At 31.8% G+C, this 5,310-nt stretch overlaps 1 pseudogene; it reads right to left on the bottom strand.

Annotated features, from left to right (window-relative positions):
• Nucleotides 1–318: 318 nt before the first annotated feature.
• LOC141701668 (DEAD-box ATP-dependent RNA helicase 41-like) lies at nucleotides 319–3,539 on the bottom strand (annotated as a pseudogene).
• Between the last annotated feature and the right edge of the window lie 1,771 nt (nucleotides 3,540–5,310).

Below are 5,310 nucleotides of genomic sequence, written 5' to 3'. Positions count from 1 at the left end.
CATAATATGAGGCCTCTAAACTCCGTTATTGCAACTGATTCCTCTGAACATTGCAATATCAATCGAATTAATGTAAGGGTCAATTGTGAAGCTACTGTTTTCGGGGGAGATGCGTGCTGGATTGTCCGGAAACATTAATTCATTTTTAATTTTCAGAATATTTGTATTCAGTTTGTTAAGTAATCCGGAAACAAAATGGCTAATTATTTAGCTCTATTTGTTTTTCAACCTGGTTGCATGATCAGTTGGGGGTTTGTCCCGATTGAATATTTTTAAGTCATTAATGAAATCTGCTTTAAATTTGGCAAAAAAAAAAAGTTAAAAATTCAACTTATAAACTTATATTATGTTGCCAAACAGGCCACAATGGTAAATCATAACTTATAAAGTAAATTTTTTTAGCCCATATAAGCCACAGATATGATGCCCCAAACAGGCACTATTTATGCACGAGGCTTATATAATACTCTAGTTACCTATCTCTGAATTTGGAAAATACAAATAATGATCTATTATTGTATTTTTCATTCTGTTGATGAAATTCAGATTGTCATAGGCAGCTTCTACGGCAGCAGTCGGCATGATCAGAAGGCAAAGAAAGTTTTGTAATGCCAGCTGTTGCTCCTATCCTTTCCCCTGTTTGTGACAAATAGAAGATTTCTTAGGACAGGGATTTTCAGCTACACTAGTTCAAAATCTTTCCGCAACTTCTAGGTGAAAATATGTAAAAACTTTGTTAATTATTATGACGGTTTTGTAAAATAGGTTTACTGGTGCTTAAATCTGACCATCCTTGTATGGAATGAATATATTTTTGCATTAAGGCCACAAATGACGATAAAGATGAAATTAACCTTACATTTTATTTTATTCTCAACCCACGCATTCCATTGCAACCAAGCAAACACAGAATAAATGTTTAGATGTATTTCTGACCTGTTTAGATGATACATGACATTCATTCTTCCAGCATGTATGAGGCAGCCCAAAGATGATAATGTCCTGTTACTGCCTTTTAGCACCAATAGAGGCATTGCCCTGGGCGTTAAAGGGTCGAAGGAAATCACATACCTATTATTACATCTACAGAATTTCAGCAACCCATAATATTTGAAATGATGCAGGAAAAATACAACTACTATTGTTTTTCGCTACCTGACTGACAGCCTGACAGCAGGATCGGCAGATTTATGCATTCCAGAATACCTAAAGACAAATCCAAGTTTAAATTTGAAAGAAATTGCCAGTCCATAGCTTTTCCACACCAACTGAAAGCAATTCAAGATCGAAAGATAAAGCTAATGTTACCATTCTAAAACTTGCCACAGATTTCTTAATAGTCAATATCCTTCCCATGCCATCTTCATTGTTTACAACAATCACATGTTGTAAAGATTAGTGACCATGCTTCCTTTTCTTATTTCCTGAACTAGATAAGGAGCTCACTATGTACCGAGAATTAGCCAGCTCTCTCGGGATGGGAGCTCCAGATGATTTTAAGACTCCAACTAACTCGGAAACAGCTTTTTGTTCTCCTCATTAATGAAAACGATTGATGAACCCTCCTCTCCCATCCGTGATGCCCTACCAATCTGGTGGACATACTCCTTAATGGAATTTGGCATATCAAACATTATAACCTGTCTTACACCGAAGAGATTTACTCCTCGGCCCAAAATGCTGGTGGCCACCAGCACCGGTACCTCCCCAATGAGAAATGACCTTAAAATTTGTCTTCTGTCCTTCATAGGCTTCTCTCCATGTATTGATAGAGCTTTGACCCCAGTAGTGGATGTTATTGCTTCGGAAAGGAGATCTGCACCAAGTCTTGAACCTACAAAAACTACAGTGGGTGGCAAAAAATGCTGCTGGCTTGTCAATATGTCAAAAAGTTTTTTCTTCTTTTGCTTGGACTCCACCCAGATTGCTACCTGTTTTACAAAAGAATTTTGATTGCCAGGATTTCCAACGGTGACAATAACCAAATCATTTGTCAATATGCTTGCCATTTTCTCAACTTCTTTTGAAACTGTTGCTGAATACATCAAAACTTGGGGTTTTGACAGAGCTCTATATATTTGCATCACTTGTTCACGAAATCCCTTCTGAAGCATGCAATCCACTTCATCAACAACTAAAATTGAAACGCTATCCAAATCCATATCATGCTTATTTAAAAGATCGATCAGCCTACCGGGGGTTCCTACAATCAGAGACACACCCTCCTGGATGCGGTAAAGTTGTCTTGGCATGGGATCACCACCAACAACAAGCGCAGTCTTAAAAGGCAGGCCCTTTCCAAGCAACTTAGCTTGTTCTTCCACCTGTATGCAGAGCTCCCTTGTTGGGGCAAGAACCATCGCTAATGGCCTTTTCATTTTTGAAGACTGCTCATGTTTAAACTGAGCACAATAAGACACCACAGGAATCATATAGGATGCAGTTTTTCCTGAACCTGTCTCAGCTGAGACAAGAAGGCTTTGGCCTTTCAAAGCAGTTGGGATTGCTTGCATTTGAACAGGGGTTGGCATTTCATATCCCAAAACTTCTATATTTTCCACTAGTTTACGAGGAATATTACAAGAAGCAAAGGACAATACAGGAGCAGGTACACAGTTTCCTTTCACGGAAATATCAAGTTTTAATCTAAGAGATTCAGTCTGGTTCTCTTCCAAAGATTGGGACTCCGCCTTAATTCCAGTATCCCTTACATAATAACATTCATCAGAAGTAGGTAGTCTAACCGAAGGTTCGACAGTAACCTTCCGTTCAAATTTATTAATCTTTGAGAGCAAAATCTGTTTACATTCCATACTACAAACATCATCATCAGTTTCATCACATATATATTCACCATAGCGTCCACATATAACACATCGAGGCTCTCCTGGCAAAGCTTCTCTTTGTTCACAATACCGCTCCTTCACTGCAATACAACAGCCTCAATGAATAAAACTATCCTAATCAAACCGACACGCATTAGGCCAACCATAGATTATCAGTTTCATCACTATACAAGTCACTATTATGTTACAAAATTACAATGTACACAAAAGACACCTAATTTCATTTTTTTATCGCAATTAAATAACAAATATCACAATCATAACAATAGAAAATATGCTAATATCATCTCTTAATTTATTTAAAATCAAGAACTTTTAAGCTATTAAAACAATAATTTGACAGTCATAATTAAAGTTATTGGTTTTTTTAAAAATTTGTACCTCTATCTTCATTGACAGCGGTTGAATAGACACCTGCCGGAGAAACCACCGGCGCCGGAGAAAAACCCAGGTGAGGGACTGAGGCAGTGACAAGGGTTTGAGTTGTTGGAGCAACATGATGATCAGATTGAGAATCTTTCATATTTCTTGAAATTTCAACTTTTTAAAGAAAATAATAATAATAAAAAAATTTATAGGATTTTCTTGACAACCCAGTAAATAGATTTAGTTGTATAAAGATGGGAGATGTCCGGAAAGATGAGAGAGCTCGTCGGAGAGGGGAAGATGAAGATGGCTGTATCAGACTAGAATGAGAGACTTTACTATATTTATTATTTATTATATAAATTAATACATTTAATATTATATTTTGAGGCGGTTTTACATTTTCTAATTGTTAGTTTAATACGTTTAAAGTTTAATTAAACTAACTTAATACCCGTGCATCAATCGCATATATTTTTTTAATATAATATATATATATTTAAAAATTTTGAATTCAATTCTTAATTTTGTTCATTTAAAATTTTAAATGATATAATTTCATAATAATTATATTAGTAGACGTGTATGTTCATAACTTTTTAGAACATTTAAACTTGTTTAAAGTGATATCATTAGTAGGGGAAATGTTATTTTATAAAAAATAATTGAATAAAACAATATTAGTGATTGAACGATATAGTTTATTGATAATTCTATGTATATTTTAAAAATAATAATATGTTTTAATTAAAATTTGATTTTTTAGTTCAGATCAATAGAATACGAATTATACTTAATTTAATATTAATTTGATTTATCTCGGATCAGTGGTTTACATTATTTTATTTTAATCCGATGCCCAATACACCGACCAAATCAAACTAATGTTTTTAGTTTAGTTTTAACTTTTTTTAAAGTTTGGATCAATAAATAATTTTGTTTAAGACTAGATAATTAGTATATATGATTTTGTTTTTGTTGGTCGAATTATATTCTTATTTTAGTTTTGTGTTAGTTGAATAAATTGCATAATGTATTTTTTTATCCTTGGTAAATAAAATATATTATTTTGTTTATCCACGTTCATTAGTATAATTTTTTTAGGAGGATTGATAGTATCATTATTTTATCTTAGCTCGATTCGCATGATATATCAACTAAATCTTAATAATTATATTTAGTTTGTTTAAATTTAATTTAGCCAGAAGTAACAAATTAGAATAATATAGAACTCGATATGAATTAAAATATAAATTGGTAGAAAATGTTGAATTTAATATGAATTATAATGATATAGAGTTCGATATAAAATAGTATTGAAATTGGTAAAATAATAGAGGAAGTTGACTTCAATATCAATTAGAATTAGAATTGATCGACTTAATAATTAGAGTTAGAATAATTAAGTAATTTCAGCAAATACCAACCGACCGACTACCAAACTTTTAATATTTCGTTTATTATAATATAGTATAGATTGATTATGTAGAGTTTTTTGAATATATGAAAATTTTTATTTTGCAGAAATATGTTGACTTTATTTTAGTGTTTTGTAAAAATACGATTTTTGCAAAAAAAAAATGATTTTGTATGATTTCAATCCAAGATGATTGGTTGAGCTTGATAATACAAAATATAATTAGATTCAATAGCAATTGTCTTAATATGATTGAGTAATAATTAGTTGGGTAGAAATTATTATTATAATCAGATTAGTTATGTCTCGTTAACTAAATTTTGTGATGTATATATATACATAGTAATATTGTGTTTCATTATGCTTAAAAAATATAGTCGGGTATTAGGTATTGGGAGGAATATTTTGATCGACTCAAATATCAGTTTGGAACATCATTGAGTTGTAATGTATCAATTTATTATTGATAATTATTTTAATTAATAATACAAGTTGAGACGTTAGTCTTTCACGTCAAATACATTGTTATTTAGGTGGTAGAATGAATCTCGAATATATGTGTGTTTTCTCGTAATAGATTTTGCAATCAAGAAACTTCAGTTATTTTTCGGATAAACAATAGAATTACATTTCAGTTATAAATTCTATTATTATAAATATTTTCAAAAATAATTAAATTAT

This window comes from Apium graveolens, unplaced genomic scaffold, assembly GCF_009905375.1.
Source record: "Apium graveolens cultivar Ventura unplaced genomic scaffold, ASM990537v1 ctg4280, whole genome shotgun sequence".
Taxonomy (NCBI): domain Eukaryota; kingdom Viridiplantae; phylum Streptophyta; class Magnoliopsida; order Apiales; family Apiaceae; genus Apium; species Apium graveolens.
This window is presented reverse-complemented; position numbering and strand designations above follow the sequence as displayed.